The sequence below is a fragment of the Chiloscyllium punctatum genome, chromosome 24 (assembly GCF_047496795.1).
Source record: "Chiloscyllium punctatum isolate Juve2018m chromosome 24, sChiPun1.3, whole genome shotgun sequence".
NCBI classification, from domain to species: Eukaryota; Metazoa; Chordata; class Chondrichthyes; order Orectolobiformes; family Hemiscylliidae; genus Chiloscyllium; species Chiloscyllium punctatum.
The window spans coordinates 43,993,984-44,021,607 of record NC_092762.1 but is presented as its reverse complement, the minus strand read 5'-3'; the positions used below and the strand labels follow the sequence as shown (position 1 = coordinate 44,021,607).

Here is a 27,624-nt window from a genome sequence, read left to right as displayed (position 1 = left end):
AGTATCCCCCACACACCTAAACCCCCACCTCGTGACTCCGAACCTGCACATGCCTGAAAACAAGGGGCAATTTAGCATGGCCAAAACACCTGCGCTGCACTCCTTTGGACTGTGGGAGGAAACCGGATCCGTCGGACGAAATCCACGCAGACACGGGGAGAATGTGCAAACTCCACACAGGGAGTCGCCCGAGGCTCGAATGCGCCAAGGGTTCGTGGCGATGGGAGGCAGCAGTGAAATCCTGATTATATTTGCAGGTGCTGAAGCTTCGATTTATGGAGACTGCTCTCATCGATGGTCTGCTTTTGTTTTCAAATCAACTCAGACACGTCCAACGGAACCTTCATGCACATCTTCCTTGGTTTGGAGCTGATGGTGATGTGGCCGTGCGTGTGGGAGTGTCGGTGTCTGCGGCTTTGTGGTGGGGTGGATTGTTTCGAGCAGAGAGTGGATGCTGGGGGTAGGGACGGCGCGTGGTGTTGGAGGGTTGATGATGAGGCCGTCTCATGAGCACCGTTCTTACTTTGGCGGTGCTGTGTTGTAGGCTTGCTGATGGCTTTGACGGTGCCAGAGGTGTGTGTTGAGGAGGGTTGCTACAGTAGAGAGAGGACGGTGCGGCAATGGAGTGGGGGGATGATGAAGAGAGACGGCGGCTTGGAATCGGCCCTGCACAGCCGGGGCTGCCAGTCTTTCCGACTGAATCGCGTGGATTGTGTCAGAATGGCTGCGCGAGAGTGTGAAGCGCGAACGTGTTTTCCAGCTCAGGCAGGGAAAGCCGTAGCCGGGCAGGCGGCCTGCCACGAGCCCGGGTAGCTCAGTCGGTAGAGCATCAGACTCTTAATCTGAGGGTCCAGGGTTCAAGTCCCTGCTCGGGCGGGTCGCTTTTAAATCGCTCTGCCACGGGACAACAGCGAAGGCGCAGGGCAGTGCTAACAAATCAGACTCAATGGCCCTTACATTGTGGCGGTGGAAGCAAGCACAGGGCAGTTTTGCCTGCATTTCCGAACTGTCGCAGTTGCTGCCGTAATCGCGGAACGCGTGGCTTCTGTTTGAATTGATCTCTTTAAGGTCCTCCAAATGCGCGAAATCAGAAATTAGCATAGAATCCCTCGACTGTGGAAACAGGCTACCGACTCTCCCAAGAGTATCCCCCACACACCTAAACCCCCACCTCGTGACTCCGAACCTGCACATGCCTGAAAACAAGGGGCAATTTAGCATGGCCAAAACACCTGCGCTGCACTCCTTTGGACTGTGGGAGGAAACCGGATCCGTCGGACGAAATCCACGCAGACACGGGGAGAATGTGCAAACTCCACACAGGGAGTCGCCCGAGGCTCGAATGCGCCAAGGGTTCGTGGCGATGGGAGGCAGCAGTGAAATCCTGATTATATTTGCAGGTGCTGAAGCTTCGATTTATGGAGACTGCTCTCATCGATGGTCAGCTTTTTTTTTTCAAATCAACTCAGACACGTCCAACGGAACCTTCATGCACATCTTCCTTGGTTTGGAGCTGATGGTGATGTGGCCGTGCGTGTGGGAGTGTCGGTGTCTGCGGCTTTGTGGTGGGGTGGATTGTTTCGAGCAGAGAGTGGATGCTGGGGGTAGGGACGGGGCGTGGTGTTGGAGGGTTGATGATGAGGCCGTCTCATGAGCACCGTTCTTACTTTGGCGGTGCTGTGTTGTAGGCTTGCTGATGGCTTTGACGGTGCCAGAGGTGTGTGTTGAGGAGGGTTGCTACAGTAGAGAGAGGACGGTGCGGCAATGGAGTGGGGGGATGATGAAGAGAGACGGCGGCTTGGAATCGGCCCTGCACAGCCGGGGCTGCCAGTCTTTCCGACTGAATCGCGTGGATTGTGTCAGAATGGCTGCGCGAGAGTGTGAAGCGCGAACGTGTTTTCCAGCTCAGGCAGGGAAAGCCGTAGCCGGGCAGGCGGCCTGCCACGAGCCCGGGTAGCTCAGTCGGTAGAGCATCAGACTTTTAATCTGAGGGTCCAGGGTTCAAGTCCCTGCTCGGGCGGGTCGCTTTTAAATCGCTCTGCCACGGGACAACAGCGAAGGCGCAGGGCAGTGCTAACAAATCAGACTCAATGGCCCTTACATTGTGGCGGTGGAAGCAAGCACAGGGCAGTTTTGCCTGCATTTCCGAACTGTCGCAGTTGCTGCCGTAATCGCGGAACGCGTGGCTTCTGTTTGAATTGATCTCTTTAAGGTCCTCCAAATGCGCGAAATCAGAAATTAGCATAGAATCCCTCGACTGTGGAAACAGGCTACCGACTCTCCCAAGAGTATCCCCCACACACCTAAACCCCCACCTCGTGACTCCGAACCTGCACATGCCTGAAAACAAGGGGCAATTTAGCATGGCCAAAACACCTGCGCTGCACTCCTTTGGACTGTGGGAGGAAACCGGATCCGTCGGACGAAATCCACGCAGACACGGGGAGAATGTGCAAACTCCACACAGGGAGTCGCCCGAGGCTCGAATGCGCCAAGGGTTCGTGGCGATGGGAGGCAGCAGTGAAATCCTGATTATATTTGCAGGTGCTGAAGCTTCGATTTATGGAGACTGCTCTCATCGATGGTCTGCTTTTGTTTTCAAATCAACTCAGACACGTCCAACGGAACCTTCATGCACATCTTCCTTGGTTTGGAGCTGATGGTGATGTGGCCGTGCGTGTGGGAGTGTCGGTGTCTGCGGCTTTGTGGTGGGGTGGATTGTTTCGAGCAGAGAGTGGATGCTGGGGGTAGGGACGGCGCGTGGTGTTGGAGGGTTGATGATGAGGCCGTCTCATGAGCACCGTTCTTACTTTGGCGGTGCTGTGTTGTAGGCTTGCTGATGGCTTTGACGGTGCCAGAGGTGTGTGTTGAGGAGGGTTGCTACAGTAGAGAGAGGACGGTGCGGCAATGGAGTGGGGGGATGATGAAGAGAGACGGCGGCTTGGAATCGGCCCTGCACAGCCGGGGCTGCCAGTCTTTCCGACTGAATCGCGTGGATTGTGTCAGAATGGCTGCGCGAGAGTGTGAAGCGCGAACGTGTTTTCCAGCTCAGGCAGGGAAAGCCGTAGCCGGGCAGGCGGCCTGCCACCAGCCCGGGTAGCTCAGTCGGTAGAGCATCAGACTCTTAATCTGAGGGTCCAGGGTTCAAGTCCCTGCTCGGGCGGGTCGCTTTTAAATCGCTCTGCCACGGGACAACAGCGAAGGCGCAGGGCAGTGCTAACAAATCAGACTCAATGGCCCTTACATTGTGGCGGTGGAAGCAAGCACAGGGCAGTTTTGCCTGCATTTCCGAACTGTCGCAGTTGCTGCCGTAATCGCGGAACGCGTGGCTTCTGTTTGAATTGATCTCTTTAAGGTCCTCCAAATGCGCGAAATCAGAAATTAGCATAGAATCCCTCGACTGTGGAAACAGGCTACCGACTCTCCCAAGAGTATCCCCCACACACCTAAACCCCCACCTCGTGACTCCGAACCTGCACATGCCTGAAAACAAGGGGCAATTTAGCATGGCCAAAACACCTGCGCTGCACTCCTTTGGACTGTGGGAGGAAACCGGATCCGTCGGACGAAATCCACGCAGACACGGGGAGAATGTGCAAACTCCACACAGGGAGTCGCCCGAGGCTCGAATGCGCCAAGGGTTCGTGGCGATGGGAGGCAGCAGTGAAATCCTGATTATATTTGCAGGTGCTGAAGCTTCGATTTATGGAGACTGCTCTCATCGATGGTCAGCTTTTTTTTTTCAAATCAACTCAGACACGTCCAACGGAACCTTCATGCACATCTTCCTTGGTTTGGAGCTGATGGTGATGTGGCCGTGCGTGTGGGAGTGTCGGTGTCTGCGGCTTTGTGGTGGGGTGGATTGTTTCGAGCAGAGAGTGGATGCTGGGGGTAGGGACGGGGCGTGGTGTTGGAGGGTTGATGATGAGGCCGTCTCATGAGCACCGTTCTTACTTTGGCGGTGCTGTGTTGTAGGCTTGCTGATGGCTTTGACGGTGCCAGAGGTGTGTGTTGAGGAGGGTTGCTACAGTAGAGAGAGGACGGTGCGGCAATGGAGTGGGGGGATGATGAAGAGAGACGGCGGCTTGGAATCGGCCCTGCACAGCCGGGGCTGCCAGTCTTTCCGACTGAATCGCGTGGATTGTGTCAGAATGGCTGCGCGAGAGTGTGAAGCGCGAACGTGTTTTCCAGCTCAGGCAGGGAAAGCCGTAGCCGGGCAGGCGGCCTGCCACGAGCCCGGGTAGCTCAGTCGGTAGAGCATCAGACTTTTAATCTGAGGGTCCAGGGTTCAAGTCCCTGCTCGGGCGGGTCGCTTTTAAATCGCTCTGCCACGGGACAACAGCGAAGGCGCAGGGCAGTGCTAACAAATCAGACTCAATGGCCCTTACATTGTGGCGGTGGAAGCAAGCACAGGGCAGTTTTGCCTGCATTTCCGAACTGTCGCAGTTGCTGCCGTAATCGCGGAACGCGTGGCTTCTGTTTGAATTGATCTCTTTAAGGTCCTCCAAATGCGCGAAATCAGAAATTAGCATAGAATCCCTCGACTGTGGAAACAGGCTACCGACTCTCCCAAGAGTATCCCCCACACACCTAAACCCCCACCTCGTGACTCCGAACCTGCACATGCCTGAAAACAAGGGGCAATTTAGCATGGCCAAAACACCTGCGCTGCACTCCTTTGGACTGTGGGAGGAAACCGGATCCGTCGGACGAAATCCACGCAGACACGGGGAGAATGTGCAAACTCCACACAGGGAGTCGCCCGAGGCTCGAATGCGCCAAGGGTTCGTGGCGATGGGAGGCAGCAGTGAAATCCTGATTATATTTGCAGGTGCTGAAGCTTCGATTTATGGAGACTGCTCTCATCGATGGTCTGCTTTTGTTTTCAAATCAACTCAGACACGTCCAACGGAACCTTCATGCACATCTTCCTTGGTTTGGAGCTGATGGTGATGTGGCCGTGCGTGTGGGAGTGTCGGTGTCTGCGGCTTTGTGGTGGGGTGGATTGTTTCGAGCAGAGAGTGGATGCTGGGGGTAGGGACGGCGCGTGGTGTTGGAGGGTTGATGATGAGGCCGTCTCATGAGCACCGTTCTTACTTTGGCGGTGCTGTGTTGTAGGCTTGCTGATGGCTTTGACGGTGCCAGAGGTGTGTGTTGAGGAGGGTTGCTACAGTAGAGAGAGGACGGTGCGGCAATGGAGTGGGGGGATGATGAAGAGAGACGGCGGCTTGGAATCGGCCCTGCACAGCCGGGGCTGCCAGTCTTTCCGACTGAATCGCGTGGATTGTGTCAGAATGGCTGCGCGAGAGTGTGAAGCGCGAACGTGTTTTCCAGCTCAGGCAGGGAAAGCCGTAGCCGGGCAGGCGGCCTGCCACGAGCCCGGGTAGCTCAGTCGGTAGAGCATCAGACTCTTAATCTGAGGGTCCAGGGTTCAAGTCCCTGCTCGGGCGGGTCGCTTTTAAATCGCTCTGCCACGGGACAACAGCGAAGGCGCAGGGCAGTGCTAACAAATCAGACTCAATGGCCCTTACATTGTGGCGGTGGAAGCAAGCACAGGGCAGTTTTGCCTGCATTTCCGAACTGTCGCAGTTGCTGCCGTAATCGCGGAACGCGTGGCTTCTGTTTGAATTGATCTCTTTAAGGTCCTCCAAATGCGCGAAATCAGAAATTAGCATAGAATCCCTCGACTGTGGAAACAGGCTACCGACTCTCCCAAGAGTATCCCCCACACACCTAAACCCCCACCTCGTGACTCCGAACCTGCACATGCCTGAAAACAAGGGGCAATTTAGCATGGCCAAAACACCTGCGCTGCACTCCTTTGGACTGTGGGAGGAAACCGGATCCGTCGGACGAAATCCACGCAGACACGGGGAGAATGTGCAAACTCCACACAGGGAGTCGCCCGAGGCTCGAATGCGCCAAGGGTTCGTGGCGATGGGAGGCAGCAGTGAAATCCTGATTATATTTGCAGGTGCTGAAGCTTCGATTTATGGAGACTGCTCTCATCGATGGTCTGCTTTTGTTTTCAAATCAACTCAGACACGTCCAACGGAACCTTCATGCACATCTTCCTTGGTTTGGAGCTGATGGTGATGTGGCCGTGCGTGTGGGAGTGTCGGTGTCTGCGGCTTTGTGGTGGGGTGGATTGTTTCGAGCAGAGAGTGGATGCTGGGGGTAGGGACGGGGCGTGGTGTTGGAGGGTTGATGATGAGGCCGTCTCATGAGCACCGTTCTTACTTTGGCGGTGCTGTGTTGTAGGCTTGCTGATGGCTTTGACGGTGCCAGAGGTGTGTGTTGAGGAGGGTTGCTACAGTAGAGAGAGGACGGTGCGGCAATGGAGTGGGGGGATGATGAAGAGAGACGGCGGCTTGGAATCGGCCCTGCACAGCCGGGGCTGCCAGTCTTTCCGACTGAATCGCGTGGATTGTGTCAGAATGGCTGCGCGAGAGTGTGAAGCGCGAACGTGTTTTCCAGCTCAGGCAGGGAAAGCCGTAGCCGGGCAGGCGGCCTGCCACGAGCCCGGGTAGCTCAGTCGGTAGAGCATCAGACTCTTAATCTGAGGGTCCAGGGTTCAAGTCCCTGCTCGGGCGGGTCGCTTTTAAATCGCTCTGCCACGGGACAACAGCGAAGGCGCAGGGCAGTGCTAACAAATCAGACTCAATGGCCCTTACATTGTGGCGGTGGAAGCAAGCACAGGGCAGTTTTGCCTGCATTTCCGAACTGTCGCAGTTGCTGCCGTAATCGCGGAACGCGTGGCTTCTGTTTGAATTGATCTCTTTAAGGTCCTCCAAATGCGCGAAATCAGAAATTAGCATAGAATCCCTCGACTGTGGAAACAGGCTACCGACTCTCCCAAGAGTATCCCCCACACACCTAAACCCCCACCTCGTGACTCCGAACCTGCACATGCCTGAAAACAAGGGGCAATTTAGCATGGCCAAAACACCTGCGCTGCACTCCTTTGGACTGTGGGAGGAAACCGGATCCGTCGGACGAAATCCACGCAGACACGGGGAGAATGTGCAAACTCCACACAGGGAGTCGCCCGAGGCTCGAATGCGCCAAGGGTTCGTGGCGATGGGAGGCAGCAGTGAAATCCTGATTATATTTGCAGGTGCTGAAGCTTCGATTTATGGAGACTGCTCTCATCGATGGTCAGCTTTTTTTTTTCAAATCAACTCAGACACGTCCAACGGAACCTTCATGCACATCTTCCTTGGTTTGGAGCTGATGGTGATGTGGCCGTGCGTGTGGGAGTGTCGGTGTCTGCGGCTTTGTGGTGGGGTGGATTGTTTCGAGCAGAGAGTGGATGCTGGGGGTAGGGACGGGGCGTGGTGTTGGAGGGTTGATGATGAGGCCGTCTCATGAGCACCGTTCTTACTTTGGCGGTGCTGTGTTGTAGGCTTGCTGATGGCTTTGACGGTGCCAGAGGTGTGTGTTGAGGAGGGTTGCTACAGTAGAGAGAGGACGGTGCGGCAATGGAGTGGGGGGATGATGAAGAGAGACGGCGGCTTGGAATCGGCCCTGCACAGCCGGGGCTGCCAGTCTTTCCGACTGAATCGCGTGGATTGTGTCAGAATGGCTGCGCGAGAGTGTGAAGCGCGAACGTGTTTTCCAGCTCAGGCAGGGAAAGCCGTAGCCGGGCAGGCGGCCTGCCACGAGCCCGGGTAGCTCAGTCGGTAGAGCATCAGACTTTTAATCTGAGGGTCCAGGGTTCAAGTCCCTGCTCGGGCGGGTCGCTTTTAAATCGCTCTGCCACGGGACAACAGCGAAGGCGCAGGGCAGTGCTAACAAATCAGACTCAATGGCCCTTACATTGTGGCGGTGGAAGCAAGCACAGGGCAGTTTTGCCTGCATTTCCGAACTGTCGCAGTTGCTGCCGTAATCGCGGAACGCGTGGCTTCTGTTTGAATTGATCTCTTTAAGGTCCTCCAAATGCGCGAAATCAGAAATTAGCATAGAATCCCTCGACTGTGGAAACAGGCTACCGACTCTCCCAAGAGTATCCCCCACACACCTAAACCCCCACCTCGTGACTCCGAACCTGCACATGCCTGAAAACAAGGGGCAATTTAGCATGGCCAAAACACCTGCGCTGCACTCCTTTGGACTGTGGGAGGAAACCGGATCCGTCGGACGAAATCCACGCAGACACGGGGAGAATGTGCAAACTCCACACAGGGAGTCGCCCGAGGCTCGAATGCGCCAAGGGTTCGTGGCGATGGGAGGCAGCAGTGAAATCCTGATTATATTTGCAGGTGCTGAAGCTTCGATTTATGGAGACTGCTCTCATCGATGGTCTGCTTTTGTTTTCAAATCAACTCAGACACGTCCAACGGAACCTTCATGCACATCTTCCTTGGTTTGGAGCTGATGGTGATGTGGCCGTGCGTGTGGGAGTGTCGGTGTCTGCGGCTTTGTGGTGGGGTGGATTGTTTCGAGCAGAGAGTGGATGCTGGGGGTAGGGACGGCGCGTGGTGTTGGAGGGTTGATGATGAGGCCGTCTCATGAGCACCGTTCTTACTTTGGCGGTGCTGTGTTGTAGGCTTGCTGATGGCTTTGACGGTGCCAGAGGTGTGTGTTGAGGAGGGTTGCTACAGTAGAGAGAGGACGGTGCGGCAATGGAGTGGGGGGATGATGAAGAGAGACGGCGGCTTGGAATCGGCCCTGCACAGCCGGGGCTGCCAGTCTTTCCGACTGAATCGCGTGGATTGTGTCAGAATGGCTGCGCGAGAGTGTGAAGCGCGAACGTGTTTTCCAGCTCAGGCAGGGAAAGCCGTAGCCGGGCAGGCGGCCTGCCACCAGCCCGGGTAGCTCAGTCGGTAGAGCATCAGACTCTTAATCTGAGGGTCCAGGGTTCAAGTCCCTGCTCGGGCGGGTCGCTTTTAAATCGCTCTGCCACGGGACAACAGCGAAGGCGCAGGGCAGTGCTAACAAATCAGACTCAATGGCCCTTACATTGTGGCGGTGGAAGCAAGCACAGGGCAGTTTTGCCTGCATTTCCGAACTGTCGCAGTTGCTGCCGTAATCGCGGAACGCGTGGCTTCTGTTTGAATTGATCTCTTTAAGGTCCTCCAAATGCGCGAAATCAGAAATTAGCATAGAATCCCTCGACTGTGGAAACAGGCTACCGACTCTCCCAAGAGTATCCCCCACACACCTAAACCCCCACCTCGTGACTCCGAACCTGCACATGCCTGAAAACAAGGGGCAATTTAGCATGGCCAAAACACCTGCGCTGCACTCCTTTGGACTGTGGGAGGAAACCGGATCCGTCGGACGAAATCCACGCAGACACGGGGAGAATGTGCAAACTCCACACAGGGAGTCGCCCGAGGCTCGAATGCGCCAAGGGTTCGTGGCGATGGGAGGCAGCAGTGAAATCCTGATTATATTTGCAGGTGCTGAAGCTTCGATTTATGGAGACTGCTCTCATCGATGGTCTGCTTTTGTTTTCAAATCAACTCAGACACGTCCAACGGAACCTTCATGCACATCTTCCTTGGTTTGGAGCTGATGGTGATGTGGCCGTGCGTGTGGGAGTGTCGGTGTCTGCGGCTTTGTGGTGGGGTGGATTGTTTCGAGCAGAGAGTGGATGCTGGGGGTAGGGACGGCGCGTGGTGTTGGAGGGTTGATGATGAGGCCGTCTCATGAGCACCGTTCTTACTTTGGCGGTGCTGTGTTGTAGGCTTGCTGATGGCTTTGACGGTGCCAGAGGTGTGTGTTGAGGAGGGTTGCTACAGTAGAGAGAGGACGGTGCGGCAATGGAGTGGGGGGATGATGAAGAGAGACGGCGGCTTGGAATCGGCCCTGCACAGCCGGGGCTGCCAGTCTTTCCGACTGAATCGCGTGGATTGTGTCAGAATGGCTGCGCGAGAGTGTGAAGCGCGAACGTGTTTTCCAGCTCAGGCAGGGAAAGCCGTAGCCGGGCAGGCGGCCTGCCACGAGCCCGGGTAGCTCAGTCGGTAGAGCATCAGACTCTTAATCTGAGGGTCCAGGGTTCAAGTCCCTGCTCGGGCGGGTCGCTTTTAAATCGCTCTGCCACGGGACAACAGCGAAGGCGCAGGGCAGTGCTAACAAATCAGACTCAATGGCCCTTACATTGTGGCGGTGGAAGCAAGCACAGGGCAGTTTTGCCTGCATTTCCGAACTGTCGCAGTTGCTGCCGTAATCGCGGAACGCGTGGCTTCTGTTTGAATTGATCTCTTTAAGGTCCTCCAAATGCGCGAAATCAGAAATTAGCATAGAATCCCTCGACTGTGGAAACAGGCTACCGACTCTCCCAAGAGTATCCCCCACACACCTAAACCCCCACCTCGTGACTCCGAACCTGCACATGCCTGAAAACAAGGGGCAATTTAGCATGGCCAAAACACCTGCGCTGCACTCCTTTGGACTGTGGGAGGAAACCGGATCCGTCGGACGAAATCCACGCAGACACGGGGAGAATGTGCAAACTCCACACAGGGAGTCGCCCGAGGCTCGAATGCGCCAAGGGTTCGTGGCGATGGGAGGCAGCAGTGAAATCCTGATTATATTTGCAGGTGCTGAAGCTTCGATTTATGGAGACTGCTCTCATCGATGGTCAGCTTTTTTTTTTCAAATCAACTCAGACACGTCCAACGGAACCTTCATGCACATCTTCCTTGGTTTGGAGCTGATGGTGATGTGGCCGTGCGTGTGGGAGTGTCGGTGTCTGCGGCTTTGTGGTGGGGTGGATTGTTTCGAGCAGAGAGTGGATGCTGGGGGTAGGGACGGGGCGTGGTGTTGGAGGGTTGATGATGAGGCCGTCTCATGAGCACCGTTCTTACTTTGGCGGTGCTGTGTTGTAGGCTTGCTGATGGCTTTGACGGTGCCAGAGGTGTGTGTTGAGGAGGGTTGCTACAGTAGAGAGAGGACGGTGCGGCAATGGAGTGGGGGGATGATGAAGAGAGACGGCGGCTTGGAATCGGCCCTGCACAGCCGGGGCTGCCAGTCTTTCCGACTGAATCGCGTGGATTGTGTCAGAATGGCTGCGCGAGAGTGTGAAGCGCGAACGTGTTTTCCAGCTCAGGCAGGGAAAGCCGTAGCCGGGCAGGCGGCCTGCCACGAGCCCGGGTAGCTCAGTCGGTAGAGCATCAGACTTTTAATCTGAGGGTCCAGGGTTCAAGTCCCTGCTCGGGCGGGTCGCTTTTAAATCGCTCTGCCACGGGACAACAGCGAAGGCGCAGGGCAGTGCTAACAAATCAGACTCAATGGCCCTTACATTGTGGCGGTGGAAGCAAGCACAGGGCAGTTTTGCCTGCATTTCCGAACTGTCGCAGTTGCTGCCGTAATCGCGGAACGCGTGGCTTCTGTTTGAATTGATCTCTTTAAGGTCCTCCAAATGCGCGAAATCAGAAATTAGCATAGAATCCCTCGACTGTGGAAACAGGCTACCGACTCTCCCAAGAGTATCCCCCACACACCTAAACCCCCACCTCGTGACTCCGAACCTGCACATGCCTGAAAACAAGGGGCAATTTAGCATGGCCAAAACACCTGCGCTGCACTCCTTTGGACTGTGGGAGGAAACCGGATCCGTCGGACGAAATCCACGCAGACACGGGGAGAATGTGCAAACTCCACACAGGGAGTCGCCCGAGGCTCGAATGCGCCAAGGGTTCGTGGCGATGGGAGGCAGCAGTGAAATCCTGATTATATTTGCAGGTGCTGAAGCTTCGATTTATGGAGACTGCTCTCATCGATGGTCTGCTTTTGTTTTCAAATCAACTCAGACACGTCCAACGGAACCTTCATGCACATCTTCCTTGGTTTGGAGCTGATGGTGATGTGGCCGTGCGTGTGGGAGTGTCGGTGTCTGCGGCTTTGTGGTGGGGTGGATTGTTTCGAGCAGAGAGTGGATGCTGGGGGTAGGGACGGCGCGTGGTGTTGGAGGGTTGATGATGAGGCCGTCTCATGAGCACCGTTCTTACTTTGGCGGTGCTGTGTTGTAGGCTTGCTGATGGCTTTGACGGTGCCAGAGGTGTGTGTTGAGGAGGGTTGCTACAGTAGAGAGAGGACGGTGCGGCAATGGAGTGGGGGGATGATGAAGAGAGACGGCGGCTTGGAATCGGCCCTGCACAGCCGGGGCTGCCAGTCTTTCCGACTGAATCGCGTGGATTGTGTCAGAATGGCTGCGCGAGAGTGTGAAGCGCGAACGTGTTTTCCAGCTCAGGCAGGGAAAGCCGTAGCCGGGCAGGCGGCCTGCCACCAGCCCGGGTAGCTCAGTCGGTAGAGCATCAGACTCTTAATCTGAGGGTCCAGGGTTCAAGTCCCTGCTCGGGCGGGTCGCTTTTAAATCGCTCTGCCACGGGACAACAGCGAAGGCGCAGGGCAGTGCTAACAAATCAGACTCAATGGCCCTTACATTGTGGCGGTGGAAGCAAGCACAGGGCAGTTTTGCCTGCATTTCCGAACTGTCGCAGTTGCTGCCGTAATCGCGGAACGCGTGGCTTCTGTTTGAATTGATCTCTTTAAGGTCCTCCAAATGCGCGAAATCAGAAATTAGCATAGAATCCCTCGACTGTGGAAACAGGCTACCGACTCTCCCAAGAGTATCCCCCACACACCTAAACCCCCACCTCGTGACTCCGAACCTGCACATGCCTGAAAACAAGGGGCAATTTAGCATGGCCAAAACACCTGCGCTGCACTCCTTTGGACTGTGGGAGGAAACCGGATCCGTCGGACGAAATCCACGCAGACACGGGGAGAATGTGCAAACTCCACACAGGGAGTCGCCCGAGGCTCGAATGCGCCAAGGGTTCGTGGCGATGGGAGGCAGCAGTGAAATCCTGATTATATTTGCAGGTGCTGAAGCTTCGATTTATGGAGACTGCTCTCATCGATGGTCAGCTTTTTTTTTTCAAATCAACTCAGACACGTCCAACGGAACCTTCATGCACATCTTCCTTGGTTTGGAGCTGATGGTGATGTGGCCGTGCGTGTGGGAGTGTCGGTGTCTGCGGCTTTGTGGTGGGGTGGATTGTTTCGAGCAGAGAGTGGATGCTGGGGGTAGGGACGGGGCGTGGTGTTGGAGGGTTGATGATGAGGCCGTCTCATGAGCACCGTTCTTACTTTGGCGGTGCTGTGTTGTAGGCTTGCTGATGGCTTTGACGGTGCCAGAGGTGTGTGTTGAGGAGGGTTGCTACAGTAGAGAGAGGACGGTGCGGCAATGGAGTGGGGGGATGATGAAGAGAGACGGCGGCTTGGAATCGGCCCTGCACAGCCGGGGCTGCCAGTCTTTCCGACTGAATCGCGTGGATTGTGTCAGAATGGCTGCGCGAGAGTGTGAAGCGCGAACGTGTTTTCCAGCTCAGGCAGGGAAAGCCGTAGCCGGGCAGGCGGCCTGCCACGAGCCCGGGTAGCTCAGTCGGTAGAGCATCAGACTTTTAATCTGAGGGTCCAGGGTTCAAGTCCCTGCTCGGGCGGGTCGCTTTTAAATCGCTCTGCCACGGGACAACAGCGAAGGCGCAGGGCAGTGCTAACAAATCAGACTCAATGGCCCTTACATTGTGGCGGTGGAAGCAAGCACAGGGCAGTTTTGCCTGCATTTCCGAACTGTCGCAGTTGCTGCCGTAATCGCGGAACGCGTGGCTTCTGTTTGAATTGATCTCTTTAAGGTCCTCCAAATGCGCGAAATCAGAAATTAGCATAGAATCCCTCGACTGTGGAAACAGGCTACCGACTCTCCCAAGAGTATCCCCCACACACCTAAACCCCCACCTCGTGACTCCGAACCTGCACATGCCTGAAAACAAGGGGCAATTTAGCATGGCCAAAACACCTGCGCTGCACTCCTTTGGACTGTGGGAGGAAACCGGATCCGTCGGACGAAATCCACGCAGACACGGGGAGAATGTGCAAACTCCACACAGGGAGTCGCCCGAGGCTCGAATGCGCCAAGGGTTCGTGGCGATGGGAGGCAGCAGTGAAATCCTGATTATATTTGCAGGTGCTGAAGCTTCGATTTATGGAGACTGCTCTCATCGATGGTCTGCTTTTGTTTTCAAATCAACTCAGACACGTCCAACGGAACCTTCATGCACATCTTCCTTGGTTTGGAGCTGATGGTGATGTGGCCGTGCGTGTGGGAGTGTCGGTGTCTGCGGCTTTGTGGTGGGGTGGATTGTTTCGAGCAGAGAGTGGATGCTGGGGGTAGGGACGGCGCGTGGTGTTGGAGGGTTGATGATGAGGCCGTCTCATGAGCACCGTTCTTACTTTGGCGGTGCTGTGTTGTAGGCTTGCTGATGGCTTTGACGGTGCCAGAGGTGTGTGTTGAGGAGGGTTGCTACAGTAGAGAGAGGACGGTGCGGCAATGGAGTGGGGGGATGATGAAGAGAGACGGCGGCTTGGAATCGGCCCTGCACAGCCGGGGCTGCCAGTCTTTCCGACTGAATCGCGTGGATTGTGTCAGAATGGCTGCGCGAGAGTGTGAAGCGCGAACGTGTTTTCCAGCTCAGGCAGGGAAAGCCGTAGCCGGGCAGGCGGCCTGCCACGAGCCCGGGTAGCTCAGTCGGTAGAGCATCAGACTCTTAATCTGAGGGTCCAGGGTTCAAGTCCCTGCTCGGGCGGGTCGCTTTTAAATCGCTCTGCCACGGGACAACAGCGAAGGCGCAGGGCAGTGCTAACAAATCAGACTCAATGGCCCTTACATTGTGGCGGTGGAAGCAAGCACAGGGCAGTTTTGCCTGCATTTCCGAACTGTCGCAGTTGCTGCCGTAATCGCGGAACGCGTGGCTTCTGTTTGAATTGATCTCTTTAAGGTCCTCCAAATGCGCGAAATCAGAAATTAGCATAGAATCCCTCGACTGTGGAAACAGGCTACCGACTCTCCCAAGAGTATCCCCCACACACCTAAACCCCCACCTCGTGACTCCGAACCTGCACATGCCTGAAAACAAGGGGCAATTTAGCATGGCCAAAACACCTGCGCTGCACTCCTTTGGACTGTGGGAGGAAACCGGATCCGTCGGACGAAATCCACGCAGACACGGGGAGAATGTGCAAACTCCACACAGGGAGTCGCCCGAGGCTCGAATGCGCCAAGGGTTCGTGGCGATGGGAGGCAGCAGTGAAATCCTGATTATATTTGCAGGTGCTGAAGCTTCGATTTATGGAGACTGCTCTCATCGATGGTCAGCTTTTTTTTTTCAAATCAACTCAGACACGTCCAACGGAACCTTCATGCACATCTTCCTTGGTTTGGAGCTGATGGTGATGTGGCCGTGCGTGTGGGAGTGTCGGTGTCTGCGGCTTTGTGGTGGGGTGGATTGTTTCGAGCAGAGAGTGGATGCTGGGGGTAGGGACGGGGCGTGGTGTTGGAGGGTTGATGATGAGGCCGTCTCATGAGCACCGTTCTTACTTTGGCGGTGCTGTGTTGTAGGCTTGCTGATGGCTTTGACGGTGCCAGAGGTGTGTGTTGAGGAGGGTTGCTACAGTAGAGAGAGGACGGTGCGGCAATGGAGTGGGGGGATGATGAAGAGAGACGGCGGCTTGGAATCGGCCCTGCACAGCCGGGGCTGCCAGTCTTTCCGACTGAATCGCGTGGATTGTGTCAGAATGGCTGCGCGAGAGTGTGAAGCGCGAACGTGTTTTCCAGCTCAGGCAGGGAAAGCCGTAGCCGGGCAGGCGGCCTGCCACGAGCCCGGGTAGCTCAGTCGGTAGAGCATCAGACTTTTAATCTGAGGGTCCAGGGTTCAAGTCCCTGCTCGGGCGGGTCGCTTTTAAATCGCTCTGCCACGGGACAACAGCGAAGGCGCAGGGCAGTGCTAACAAATCAGACTCAATGGCCCTTACATTGTGGCGGTGGAAGCAAGCACAGGGCAGTTTTGCCTGCATTTCCGAACTGTCGCAGTTGCTGCCGTAATCGCGGAACGCGTGGCTTCTGTTTGAATTGATCTCTTTAAGGTCCTCCAAATGCGCGAAATCAGAAATTAGCATAGAATCCCTCGACTGTGGAAACAGGCTACCGACTCTCCCAAGAGTATCCCCCACACACCTAAACCCCCACCTCGTGACTCCGAACCTGCACATGCCTGAAAACAAGGGGCAATTTAGCATGGCCAAAACACCTGCGCTGCACTCCTTTGGACTGTGGGAGGAAACCGGATCCGTCGGACGAAATCCACGCAGACACGGGGAGAATGTGCAAACTCCACACAGGGAGTCGCCCGAGGCTCGAATGCGCCAAGGGTTCGTGGCGATGGGAGGCAGCAGTGAAATCCTGATTATATTTGCAGGTGCTGAAGCTTCGATTTATGGAGACTGCTCTCATCGATGGTCTGCTTTTGTTTTCAAATCAACTCAGACACGTCCAACGGAACCTTCATGCACATCTTCCTTGGTTTGGAGCTGATGGTGATGTGGCCGTGCGTGTGGGAGTGTCGGTGTCTGCGGCTTTGTGGTGGGGTGGATTGTTTCGAGCAGAGAGTGGATGCTGGGGGTAGGGACGGCGCGTGGTGTTGGAGGGTTGATGATGAGGCCGTCTCATGAGCACCGTTCTTACTTTGGCGGTGCTGTGTTGTAGGCTTGCTGATGGCTTTGACGGTGCCAGAGGTGTGTGTTGAGGAGGGTTGCTACAGTAGAGAGAGGACGGTGCGGCAATGGAGTGGGGGGATGATGAAGAGAGACGGCGGCTTGGAATCGGCCCTGCACAGCCGGGGCTGCCAGTCTTTCCGACTGAATCGCGTGGATTGTGTCAGAATGGCTGCGCGAGAGTGTGAAGCGCGAACGTGTTTTCCAGCTCAGGCAGGGAAAGCCGTAGCCGGGCAGGCGGCCTGCCACCAGCCCGGGTAGCTCAGTCGGTAGAGCATCAGACTCTTAATCTGAGGGTCCAGGGTTCAAGTCCCTGCTCGGGCGGGTCGCTTTTAAATCGCTCTGCCACGGGACAACAGCGAAGGCGCAGGGCAGTGCTAACAAATCAGACTCAATGGCCCTTACATTGTGGCGGTGGAAGCAAGCACAGGGCAGTTTTGCCTGCATTTCCGAACTGTCGCAGTTGCTGCCGTAATCGCGGAACGCGTGGCTTCTGTTTGAATTGATCTCTTTAAGGTCCTCCAAATGCGCGAAATCAGAAATTAGCATAGAATCCCTCGACTGTGGAAACAGGCTACCGACTCTCCCAAGAGTATCCCCCACACACCTAAACCCCCACCTCGTGACTCCGAACCTGCACATGCCTGAAAACAAGGGGCAATTTAGCATGGCCAAAACACCTGCGCTGCACTCCTTTGGACTGTGGGAGGAAACCGGATCCGTCGGACGAAATCCACGCAGACACGGGGAGAATGTGCAAACTCCACACAGGGAGTCGCCCGAGGCTCGAATGCGCCAAGGGTTCGTGGCGATGGGAGGCAGCAGTGAAATCCTGATTATATTTGCAGGTGCTGAAGCTTCGATTTATGGAGACTGCTCTCATCGATGGTCAGCTTTTTTTTTTCAAATCAACTCAGACACGTCCAACGGAACCTTCATGCACATCTTCCTTGGTTTGGAGCTGATGGTGATGTGGCCGTGCGTGTGGGAGTGTCGGTGTCTGCGGCTTTGTGGTGGGGTGGATTGTTTCGAGCAGAGAGTGGATGCTGGGGGTAGGGACGGGGCGTGGTGTTGGAGGGTTGATGATGAGGCCGTCTCATGAGCACCGTTCTTACTTTGGCGGTGCTGTGTTGTAGGCTTGCTGATGGCTTTGACGGTGCCAGAGGTGTGTGTTGAGGAGGGTTGCTACAGTAGAGAGAGGACGGTGCGGCAATGGAGTGGGGGGATGATGAAGAGAGACGGCGGCTTGGAATCGGCCCTGCACAGCCGGGGCTGCCAGTCTTTCCGACTGAATCGCGTGGATTGTGTCAGAATGGCTGCGCGAGAGTGTGAAGCGCGAACGTGTTTTCCAGCTCAGGCAGGGAAAGCCGTAGCCGGGCAGGCGGCCTGCCACGAGCCCGGGTAGCTCAGTCGGTAGAGCATCAGACTTTTAATCTGAGGGTCCAGGGTTCAAGTCCCTGCTCGGGCGGGTCGCTTTTAAATCGCTCTGCCACGGGACAACAGCGAAGGCGCAGGGCAGTGCTAACAAATCAGACTCAATGGCCCTTACATTGTGGCGGTGGAAGCAAGCACAGGGCAGTTTTGCCTGCATTTCCGAACTGTCGCAGTTGCTGCCGTAATCGCGGAACGCGTGGCTTCTGTTTGAATTGATCTCTTTAAGGTCCTCCAAATGCGCGAAATCAGAAATTAGCATAGAATCCCTCGACTGTGGAAACAGGCTACCGACTCTCCCAAGAGTATCCCCCACACACCTAAACCCCCACCTCGTGACTCCGAACCTGCACATGCCTGAAAACAAGGGGCAATTTAGCATGGCCAAAACACCTGCGCTGCACTCCTTTGGACTGTGGGAGGAAACCGGATCCGTCGGACGAAATCCACGCAGACACGGGGAGAATGTGCAAACTCCACACAGGGAGTCGCCCGAGGCTCGAATGCGCCAAGGGTTCGTGGCGATGGGAGGCAGCAGTGAAATCCTGATTATATTTGCAGGTGCTGAAGCTTCGATTTATGGAGACTGCTCTCATCGATGGTCTGCTTTTGTTTTCAAATCAACTCAGACACGTCCAACGGAACCTTCATGCACATCTTCCTTGGTTTGGAGCTGATGGTGATGTGGCCGTGCGTGTGGGAGTGTCGGTGTCTGCGGCTTTGTGGTGGGGTGGATTGTTTCGAGCAGAGAGTGGATGCTGGGGGTAGGGACGGCGCGTGGTGTTGGAGGGTTGATGATGAGGCCGTCTCATGAGCACCGTTCTTACTTTGGCGGTGCTGTGTTGTAGGCTTGCTGATGGCTTTGACGGTGCCAGAGGTGTGTGTTGAGGAGGGTTGCTACAGTAGAGAGAGGACGGTGCGGCAATGGAGTGGGGGGATGATGAAGAGAGACGGCGGCTTGGAATCGGCCCTGCACAGCCGGGGCTGCCAGTCTTTCCGACTGAATCGCGTGGATTGTGTCAGAATGGCTGCGCGAGAGTGTGAAGCGCGAACGTGTTTTCCAGCTCAGGCAGGGAAAGCCGTAGCCGGGCAGGCGGCCTGCCACGCGCCCGGGTAGCTCAGTCGGTAGAGCATCAGACTTTTAATCTGAGGGTCCAGGGTTCAAGTCCCTGCTCGGGCGGGTCGCTTTTAAATCGCTCTGCCACGGGACAACAGCGAAGGCGCAGGGCAGTGCTAACAAATCAGACTCAATGGCCCTTACATTGTGGCGGTGGAAGCAAGCACAGGGCAGTTTTGCCTGCATTTCCGAACTGTCGCAGTTGCTGCCGTAATCGCGGAACGCGTGGCTTCTGTTTGAATTGATCTCTTTAAGGTCCTCCAAATGCGCGAAATCAGAAATTAGCATAGAATCCCTCGACTGTGGAAACAGGCTACCGACTCTCCCAAGAGTATCCCCCACACACCTAAACCCCCACCTCGTGACTCCGAACCTGCACATGCCTGAAAACAAGGGGCAATTTAGCATGGCCAAAACACCTGCGCTGCACTCCTTTGGACTGTGGGAGGAAACCGGATCCGTCGGACGAAATCCACGCAGACACGGGGAGAATGTGCAAACTCCACACAGGGAGTCGCCCGAGGCTCGAATGCGCCAAGGGTTCGTGGCGATGGGAGGCAGCAGTGAAATCCTGATTATATTTGCAGGTGCTGAAGCTTCGATTTATGGAGACTGCTCTCATCGATGGTCAGCTTTTTTTTTTCAAATCAACTCAGACACGTCCAACGGAACCTTCATGCACATCTTCCTTGGTTTGGAGCTGATGGTGATGTGGCCGTGCGTGTGGGAGTGTCGGTGTCTGCGGCTTTGTGGTGGGGTGGATTGTTTCGAGCAGAGAGTGGATGCTGGGGGTAGGGACGGCGCGTGGTGTTGGAGGGTTGATGATGAGGCCGTCTCATGAGCACCGTTCTTACTTTGGCGGTGCTGTGTTGTAGGCTTGCTGATGGCTTTGACGGTGCCAGAGGTGTGTGTTGAGGAGGGTTGCTACAGTAGAGAGAGGACGGTGCGGCAATGGAGTGGGGGGATGATGAAGAGAGACGGCGGCTTGGAATCGGCCCTGCACAGCCGGGGCTGCCAGTCTTTCCGACTGAATCGCGTGGATTGTGTCAGAATGGCTGCGCGAGAGTGTGAAGCGCGAACGTGTTTTCCAGCTCAGGCAGGGAAAGCCGTAGCCGGGCAGGCGGCCTGCCACGAGCCCGGGTAGCTCAGTCGGTAGAGCATCAGACTTTTAATCTGAGGGTCCAGGGTTCAAGTCCCTGCTCGGGCGGGTCGCTTTTAAATCGCTCTGCCACGGGACAACAGCGAAGGCGCAGGGCAGTGCTAACAAATCAGACTCAATGGCCCTTACATTGTGGCGGTGGAAGCAAGCACAGGGCAGTTTTGCCTGCATTTCCGAACTGTCGCAGTTGCTGCCGTAATCGCGGAACGCGTGGCTTCTGTTTGAATTGATCTCTTTAAGGTCCTCCAAATGCGCGAAATCAGAAATTAGCATAGAATCCCTCGACTGTGGAAACAGGCTACCGACTCTCCCAAGAGTATCCCCCACACACCTAAACCCCCACCTCGTGACTCCGAACCTGCACATGCCTGAAAACAAGGGGCAATTTAGCATGGCCAAAACACCTGCGCTGCACTCCTTTGGACTGTGGGAGGAAACCGGATCCGTCGGACGAAATCCACGCAGACACGGGGAGAATGTGCAAACTCCACACAGGGAGTCGCCCGAGGCTCGAATGCGCCAAGGGTTCGTGGCGATGGGAGGCAGCAGTGAAATCCTGATTATATTTGCAGGTGCTGAAGCTTCGATTTATGGAGACTGCTCTCATCGATGGTCAGCTTTTTTTTTTCAAATCAACTCAGACACGTCCAACGGAACCTTCATGCACATCTTCCTTGGTTTGGAGCTGATGGTGATGTGGCCGTGCGTGTGGGAGTGTCGGTGTCTGCGGCTTTGTGGTGGGGTGGATTGTTTCGAGCAGAGAGTGGATGCTGGGGGTAGGGACGGCGCGTGGTGTTGGAGGGTTGATGATGAGGCCGTCTCATGAGCACCGTTCTTACTTTGGCGGTGCTGTGTTGTAGGCTTGCTGATGGCTTTGACGGTGCCAGAGGTGTGTGTTGAGGAGGGTTGCTACAGTAGAGAGAGGACGGTGCGGCAATGGAGTGGGGGGATGATGAAGAGAGACGGCGGCTTGGAATCGGCCCTGCACAGTCGGGGCTGCCAGTCTTTCCGACTGAATCGCGTGGATTGTGTCAGAATGGCTGCGCGAGAGTGTGAAGCGCGAACGTGTTTTCCAGCTCAGGCAGGGAAAGCCGTAGCCGGGCAGGCGGCCTGCCACGAGCCCGGGTAGCTCAGTCGGTAGAGCATCAGACTTTTAATCTGAGGGTCCAGGGTTCAAGTCCCTGCTCGGGCGGGTCGCTTTTAAATCGCTCTGCCACGGGACAACAGCGAAGGCGCAGGGCAGTGCTAACAAATCAGACTCAATGGCCCTTACATTGTGGCGGTGGAAGCAAGCACAGGGCAGTTTTGCCTGCATTTCCGAACTGTCGCAGTTGCTGCCGTAATCGCGGAACGCGTGGCTTCTGTTTGAATTGATCTCTTTAAGGTCCTCCAAATGCGCGAAATCAGAAATTAGCATAGAATCCCTCGACTGTGGAAACAGGCTACCGACTCTCCCAAGAGTATCCCCCACACACCTAAACCCCCACCTCGTGACTCCGAACCTGCACATGCCTGAAAACAAGGGGCAATTTAGCATGGCCAAAACACCTGCGCTGCACTCCTTTGGACTGTGGGAGGAAACCGGATCCGTCGGACGAAATCCACGCAGACACGGGGAGAATGTGCAAACTCCACACAGGGAGTCGCCCGAGGCTCGAATGCGCCAAGGGTTCGTGGCGATGGGAGGCAGCAGTGAAATCCTGATTATATTTGCAGGTGCTGAAGCTTCGATTTATGGAGACTGCTCTCATCGATGGTCAGCTTTTTTTTTTCAAATCAACTCAGACACGTCCAACGGAACCTTCATGCACATCTTCCTTGGTTTGGAGCTGATGGTGATGTGGCCGTGCGTGTGGGAGTGTCGGTGTCTGCGGCTTTGTGGTGGGGTGGATTGTTTCGAGCAGAGAGTGGATGCTGGGGGTAGGGACGGGGCGTGGTGTTGGAGGGTTGATGATGAGGCCGTCTCATGAGCACCGTTCTTACTTTGGCGGTGCTGTGTTGTAGGCTTGCTGATGGCTTTGACGGTGCCAGAGGTGTGTGTTGAGGAGGGTTGCTACAGTAGAGAGAGGACGGTGCGGCAATGGAGTGGGGGGATGATGAAGAGAGACGGCGGCTTGGAATCGGCCCTGCACAGCCGGGGCTGCCAGTCTTTCCGACTGAATCGCGTGGATTGTGTCAGAATGGCTGCGCGAGAGTGTGAAGCGCGAACGTGTTTTCCAGCTCAGGCAGGGAAAGCCGTAGCCGGGCAGGCGGCCTGCCACGAGCCCGGGTAGCTCAGTCGGTAGAGCATCAGACTTTTAATCTGAGGGTCCAGGGTTCAAGTCCCTGCTCGGGCGGGTCGCTTTTAAATCGCTCTGCCACGGGACAACAGCGAAGGCGCAGGGCAGTGCTAACAAATCAGACTCAATGGCCCTTACATTGTGGCGGTGGAAGCAAGCACAGGGCAGTTTTGCCTGCATTTCCGAACTGTCGCAGTTGCTGCCGTAATCGCGGAACGCGTGGCTTCTGTTTGAATTGATCTCTTTAAGGTCCTCCAAATGCGCGAAATCAGAAATTAGCATAGAATCCCTCGACTGTGGAAACAGGCTACCGACTCTCCCAAGAGTATCCCCCACACACCTAAACCCCCACCTCGTGACTCCGAACCTGCACATGCCTGAAAACAAGGGGCAATTTAGCATGGCCAAAACACCTGCGCTGCACTCCTTTGGACTGTGGGAGGAAACCGGATCCGTCGGACGAAATCCACGCAGACACGGGGAGAATGTGCAAACTCCACACAGGGAGTCGCCCGAGGCTCGAATGCGCCAAGGGTTCGTGGCGATGGGAGGCAGCAGTGAAATCCTGATTATATTTGCAGGTGCTGAAGCTTCGATTTATGGAGACTGCTCTCATCGATGGTCAGCTTTTTTTTTTCAAATCAACTCAGACACGTCCAACGGAACCTTCATGCACATCTTCCTTGGTTTGGAGCTGATGGTGATGTGGCCGTGCGTGTGGGAGTGTCGGTGTCTGCGGCTTTGTGGTGGGGTGGATTGTTTCGAGCAGAGAGTGGATGCTGGGGGTAGGGACGGGGCGTGGTGTTGGAGGGTTGATGATGAGGCCGTCTCATGAGCACCGTTCTTACTTTGGCGGTGCTGTGTTGTAGGCTTGCTGATGGCTTTGACGGTGCCAGAGGTGTGTGTTGAGGAGGGTTGCTACAGTAGAGAGAGGACGGTGCGGCAATGGAGTGGGGGGATGATGAAGAGAGACGGCGGCTTGGAATCGGCCCTGCACAGCCGGGGCTGCCAGTCTTTCCGACTGAATCGCGTGGATTGTGTCAGAATGGCTGCGCGAGAGTGTGAAGCGCGAACGTGTTTTCCAGCTCAGGCAGGGAAAGCCGTAGCCGGGCAGGCGGCCTGCCACGAGCCCGGGTAGCTCAGTCGGTAGAGCATCAGACTTTTAATCTGAGGGTCCAGGGTTCAAGTCCCTGCTCGGGCGGGTCGCTTTTAAATCGCTCTGCCACGGGACAACAGCGAAGGCGCAGGGCAGTGCTAACAAATCAGACTCAATGGCCCTTACATTGTGGCGGTGGAAGCAAGCACAGGGCAGTTTTGCCTGCATTTCCGAACTGTCGCAGTTGCTGCCGTAATCGCGGAACGCGTGGCTTCTGTTTGAATTGATCTCTTTAAGGTCCTCCAAATGCGCGAAATCAGAAATTAGCATAGAATCCCTCGACTGTGGAAACAGGCTACCGACTCTCCCAAGAGTATCCCCCACACACCTAAACCCCCACCTCGTGACTCCGAACCTGCACATGCCTGAAAACAAGGGGCAATTTAGCATGGCCAAAACACCTGCGCTGCACTCCTTTGGACTGTGGGAGGAAACCGGATCCGTCGGACGAAATCCACGCAGACACGGGGAGAATGTGCAAACTCCACACAGGGAGTCGCCCGAGGCTCGAATGCGCCAAGGGTTCGTGGCGATGGGAGGCAGCAGTGAAATCCTGATTATATTTGCAGGTGCTGAAGCTTCGATTTATGGAGACTGCTCTCATCGATGGTCAGCTTTTTTTTTTCAAATCAACTCAGACACGTCCAACGGAACCTTCATGCACATCTTCCTTGGTTTGGAGCTGATGGTGATGTGGCCGTGCGTGTGGGAGTGTCGGTGTCTGCGGCTTTGTGGTGGGGTGGATTGTTTCGAGCAGAGAGTGGATGCTGGGGGTAGGGACGGGGCGTGGTGTTGGAGGGTTGATGATGAGGCCGTCTCATGAGCACCGTTCTTACTTTGGCGGTGCTGTGTTGTAGGCTTGCTGATGGCTTTGACGGTGCCAGAGGTGTGTGTTGAGGAGGGTTGCTACAGTAGAGAGAGGACGGTGCGGCAATGGAGTGGGGGGATGATGAAGAGAGACGGCGGCTTGGAATCGGCCCTGCACAGCCGGGGCTGCCAGTCTTTCCGACTGAATCGCGTGGATTGTGTCAGAATGGCTGCGCGAGAGTGTGAAGCGCGAACGTGTTTTCCAGCTCAGGCAGGGAAAGCCGTAGCCGGGCAGGCGGCCTGCCACGAGCCCGGGTAGCTCAGTCGGTAGAGCATCAGACTTTTAATCTGAGGGTCCAGGGTTCAAGTCCCTGCTCGGGCGGGTCGCTTTTAAATCGCTCTGCCACGGGACAACAGCGAAGGCGCAGGGCAGTGCTAACAAATCAGACTCAATGGCCCTTACATTGTGGCGGTGGAAGCAAGCACAGGGCAGTTTTGCCTGCATTTCCGAACTGTCGCAGTTGCTGCCGTAATCGCGGAACGCGTGGCTTCTGTTTGAATTGATCTCTTTAAGGTCCTCCAAATGCGCGAAATCAGAAATTAGCATAGAATCCCTCGACTGTGGAAACAGGCTACCGACTCTCCCAAGAGTATCCCCCACACACCTAAACCCCCACCTCGTGACTCCGAACCTGCACATGCCTGAAAACAAGGGGCAATTTAGCATGGCCAAAACACCTGCGCTGCACTCCTTTGGACTGTGGGAGGAAACCGGATCCGTCGGACGAAATCCACGCAGACACGGGGAGAATGTGCAAACTCCACACAGGGAGTCGCCCGAGGCTCGAATGCGCCAAGGGTTCGTGGCGATGGGAGGCAGCAGTGAAATCCTGATTATATTTGCAGGTGCTGAAGCTTCGATTTATGGAGACTGCTCTCATCGATGGTCAGCTTTTTTTTTTCAAATCAACTCAGACACGTCCAACGGAACCTTCATGCACATCTTCCTTGGTTTGGAGCTGATGGTGATGTGGCCGTGCGTGTGGGAGTGTCGGTGTCTGCGGCTTTGTGGTGGGGTGGATTGTTTCGAGCAGAGAGTGGATGCTGGGGGTAGGGACGGCGCGTGGTGTTGGAGGGTTGATGATGAGGCCGTCTCATGAGCACCGTTCTTACTTTGGCGGTGCTGTGTTGTAGGCTTGCTGATGGCTTTGACGGTGCCAGAGGTGTGTGTTGAGGAGGGTTGCTACAGTAGAGAGAGGACGGTGCGGCAATGGAGTGGGGGGATGATGAAGAGAGACGGCGGCTTGGAATCGGCCCTGCACAGCCGGGGCTGCCAGTCTTTCCGACTGAATCGCGTGGATTGTGTCAGAATGGCTGCGCGAGAGTGTGAAGCGCGAACGTGTTTTCCAGCTCAGGCAGGGAAAGCCGTAGCCGGGCAGGCGGCCTGCCACGAGCCCGGGTAGCTCAGTCGGTAGAGCATCAGACTTTTAATCTGAGGGTCCAGGGTTCAAGTCCCTGCTCGGGCGGGTCGCTTTTAAATCGCTCTGCCACGGGACAACAGCGAAGGCGCAGGGCAGTGCTAACAAATCAGACTCAATGGCCCTTACATTGTGGCGGTGGAAGCAAGCACAGGGCAGTTTTGCCTGCATTTCCGAACTGTCGCAGTTGCTGCCGTAATCGCGGAACGCGTGGCTTCTGTTTGAATTGATCTCTTTAAGGTCATCCAAATGCGCGAAATCAGAAATTAGCATAGAATCCCTCGACTGTGGAAACAGGCTACCGACTCTCCCAAGAGTATCCCCCACACACCTAAACCCCCACCTCGTGACTCCGAACCTGCACATGCCTGAAAACAAGGGGCAATTTAGCATGGCCAAAACACCTGCGCTGCACTCCTTTGGACTGTGGGAGGAAACCGGATCCGTCGGACGAAATCCACGCAGACACGGGGAGAATGTGCAAACTCCACACAGGGAGTCGCCCGAGGCTCGAATGCGCCAAGGGTTCGTGGCGATGGGAGGCAGCAGTGAAATCCTGATTATATTTGCAGGTGCTGAAGCTTCGATTTATGGAGACTGCTCTCATCGATGGTCTGCTTTTGTTTTCAAATCAACTCAGACACGTCCAACGGAACCTTCATGCACATCTTCCTTGGTTTGGAGCTGATGGTGATGTGGCCGTGCGTGTGGGAGTGTCGGTGTCTGCGGCTTTGTGGTGGGGTGGATTGTTTCGAGCAGAGAGTGGATGCTGGGGGTAGGGACGGCGCGTGGTGTTGGAGGGTTGATGATGAGGCCGTCTCATGAGCACCGTTCTTACTTTGGCGGTGCTGTGTTGTAGGCTTGCTGATGGCTTTGACGGTGCCAGAGGTGTGTGTTGAGGAGGGTTGCTACAGTAGAGAGAGGACGGTGCGGCAATGGAGTGGGGGGATGATGAAGAGAGACGGCGGCTTGGAATCGGCCCTGCACAGCCGGGGCTGCCAGTCTTTCCGACTGAATCGCGTGGATTGTGTCAGAATGGCTGCGCGAGAGTGTGAAGCGCGAACGTGTTTTCCAGCTCAGGCAGGGAAAGCCGTAGCCGGGCAGGCGGCCTGCCACGAGCCCGGGTAGCTCAGTCGGTAGAGCATCAGACTTTTAATCTGAGGGTCCAGGGTTCAAGTCCCTGCTCGGGCGGGTCGCTTTTAAATCGCTCTGCCACGGGACAACAGCGAAGGCGCAGGGCAGTGCTAACAAATCAGACTCAATGGCCCTTACATTGTGGCGGTGGAAGCAAGCACAGGGCAGTTTTGCCTGCATTTCCGAACTGTCGCAGTTGCTGCCGTAATCGCGGAACGCGTGGCTTCTGTTTGAATTGATCTCTTTAAGGTCCTCCAAATGCGCGAAATCAGAAATTAGCATAGAATCCCTCGACTGTGGAAACAGGCTACCGACTCTCCCAAGAGTATCCCCCACACACCTAAACCCCCACCTCGTGACTCCGAACCTGCACATGCCTGAAAACAAGGGGCAATTTAGCATGGCCAAAACACCTGCGCTGCACTCCTTTGGACTGTGGGAGGAAACCGGATCCGTCGGACGAAATCCACGCAGACACGGGGAGAATGTGCAAACTCCACACA

The 27,624-nt window shown here is 55.7% G+C and overlaps 24 non-coding genes across 24 annotated transcripts; all 24 read left to right on the top strand.

The window, feature by feature from the left end:
• The first annotated feature begins 803 nt into the window (after positions 1-803).
• trnak-cuu (transfer RNA lysine (anticodon CUU)) lies at positions 804-876 on the top strand. The gene has a single exon. It is a non-coding gene; the product is annotated as a tRNA-Lys (tRNA).
• A 1,071-nt stretch (positions 877-1,947) lies between these two features.
• On the top strand, positions 1,948-2,020 carry trnak-uuu (transfer RNA lysine (anticodon UUU)). Its single transcript has one exon. It is a non-coding gene; the product is annotated as a tRNA-Lys (tRNA).
• Positions 2,021-3,090: 1,070 nt separating this feature from the next.
• On the top strand, positions 3,091-3,163 carry trnak-cuu (transfer RNA lysine (anticodon CUU)). Its single transcript has one exon. It is a non-coding gene; the product is annotated as a tRNA-Lys (tRNA).
• Positions 3,164-4,234: 1,071 nt separating this feature from the next.
• On the top strand, positions 4,235-4,307 carry trnak-uuu (transfer RNA lysine (anticodon UUU)). Its single transcript has one exon. It is a non-coding gene; the product is annotated as a tRNA-Lys (tRNA).
• Positions 4,308-5,377: 1,070 nt separating this feature from the next.
• trnak-cuu (transfer RNA lysine (anticodon CUU)) lies at positions 5,378-5,450 on the top strand. The gene has a single exon. It is a non-coding gene; the product is annotated as a tRNA-Lys (tRNA).
• Positions 5,451-6,520: 1,070 nt separating this feature from the next.
• On the top strand, positions 6,521-6,593 carry trnak-cuu (transfer RNA lysine (anticodon CUU)). Its single transcript has one exon. It is a non-coding gene; the product is annotated as a tRNA-Lys (tRNA).
• A 1,071-nt stretch (positions 6,594-7,664) lies between these two features.
• On the top strand, positions 7,665-7,737 carry trnak-uuu (transfer RNA lysine (anticodon UUU)). The gene has a single exon. It is a non-coding gene; the product is annotated as a tRNA-Lys (tRNA).
• A 1,070-nt stretch (positions 7,738-8,807) lies between these two features.
• trnak-cuu (transfer RNA lysine (anticodon CUU)) lies at positions 8,808-8,880 on the top strand. The gene has a single exon. It is a non-coding gene; the product is annotated as a tRNA-Lys (tRNA).
• A 1,070-nt stretch (positions 8,881-9,950) lies between these two features.
• On the top strand, positions 9,951-10,023 carry trnak-cuu (transfer RNA lysine (anticodon CUU)). The gene has a single exon. It is a non-coding gene; the product is annotated as a tRNA-Lys (tRNA).
• Positions 10,024-11,094: 1,071 nt separating this feature from the next.
• trnak-uuu (transfer RNA lysine (anticodon UUU)) lies at positions 11,095-11,167 on the top strand. Its single transcript has one exon. It is a non-coding gene; the product is annotated as a tRNA-Lys (tRNA).
• Positions 11,168-12,237: 1,070 nt separating this feature from the next.
• On the top strand, positions 12,238-12,310 carry trnak-cuu (transfer RNA lysine (anticodon CUU)). Its single transcript has one exon. It is a non-coding gene; the product is annotated as a tRNA-Lys (tRNA).
• Positions 12,311-13,381: 1,071 nt separating this feature from the next.
• On the top strand, positions 13,382-13,454 carry trnak-uuu (transfer RNA lysine (anticodon UUU)). The gene has a single exon. It is a non-coding gene; the product is annotated as a tRNA-Lys (tRNA).
• Positions 13,455-14,524: 1,070 nt separating this feature from the next.
• trnak-cuu (transfer RNA lysine (anticodon CUU)) lies at positions 14,525-14,597 on the top strand. Its single transcript has one exon. It is a non-coding gene; the product is annotated as a tRNA-Lys (tRNA).
• Positions 14,598-15,668: 1,071 nt separating this feature from the next.
• Positions 15,669-15,741, top strand: trnak-uuu (transfer RNA lysine (anticodon UUU)). The gene has a single exon. It is a non-coding gene; the product is annotated as a tRNA-Lys (tRNA).
• Positions 15,742-16,811: 1,070 nt separating this feature from the next.
• On the top strand, positions 16,812-16,884 carry trnak-cuu (transfer RNA lysine (anticodon CUU)). The gene has a single exon. It is a non-coding gene; the product is annotated as a tRNA-Lys (tRNA).
• Positions 16,885-17,955: 1,071 nt separating this feature from the next.
• On the top strand, positions 17,956-18,028 carry trnak-uuu (transfer RNA lysine (anticodon UUU)). The gene has a single exon. It is a non-coding gene; the product is annotated as a tRNA-Lys (tRNA).
• A 1,070-nt stretch (positions 18,029-19,098) lies between these two features.
• On the top strand, positions 19,099-19,171 carry trnak-uuu (transfer RNA lysine (anticodon UUU)). Its single transcript has one exon. It is a non-coding gene; the product is annotated as a tRNA-Lys (tRNA).
• A 1,071-nt stretch (positions 19,172-20,242) lies between these two features.
• Positions 20,243-20,315, top strand: trnak-uuu (transfer RNA lysine (anticodon UUU)). The gene has a single exon. It is a non-coding gene; the product is annotated as a tRNA-Lys (tRNA).
• A 1,071-nt stretch (positions 20,316-21,386) lies between these two features.
• On the top strand, positions 21,387-21,459 carry trnak-uuu (transfer RNA lysine (anticodon UUU)). The gene has a single exon. It is a non-coding gene; the product is annotated as a tRNA-Lys (tRNA).
• Positions 21,460-22,530: 1,071 nt separating this feature from the next.
• On the top strand, positions 22,531-22,603 carry trnak-uuu (transfer RNA lysine (anticodon UUU)). The gene has a single exon. It is a non-coding gene; the product is annotated as a tRNA-Lys (tRNA).
• A 1,071-nt stretch (positions 22,604-23,674) lies between these two features.
• trnak-uuu (transfer RNA lysine (anticodon UUU)) lies at positions 23,675-23,747 on the top strand. The gene has a single exon. It is a non-coding gene; the product is annotated as a tRNA-Lys (tRNA).
• Positions 23,748-24,818: 1,071 nt separating this feature from the next.
• trnak-uuu (transfer RNA lysine (anticodon UUU)) lies at positions 24,819-24,891 on the top strand. The gene has a single exon. It is a non-coding gene; the product is annotated as a tRNA-Lys (tRNA).
• A 1,071-nt stretch (positions 24,892-25,962) lies between these two features.
• On the top strand, positions 25,963-26,035 carry trnak-uuu (transfer RNA lysine (anticodon UUU)). The gene has a single exon. It is a non-coding gene; the product is annotated as a tRNA-Lys (tRNA).
• A 1,070-nt stretch (positions 26,036-27,105) lies between these two features.
• trnak-uuu (transfer RNA lysine (anticodon UUU)) lies at positions 27,106-27,178 on the top strand. The gene has a single exon. It is a non-coding gene; the product is annotated as a tRNA-Lys (tRNA).
• The last annotated feature ends 446 nt before the right edge of the window (positions 27,179-27,624 follow it).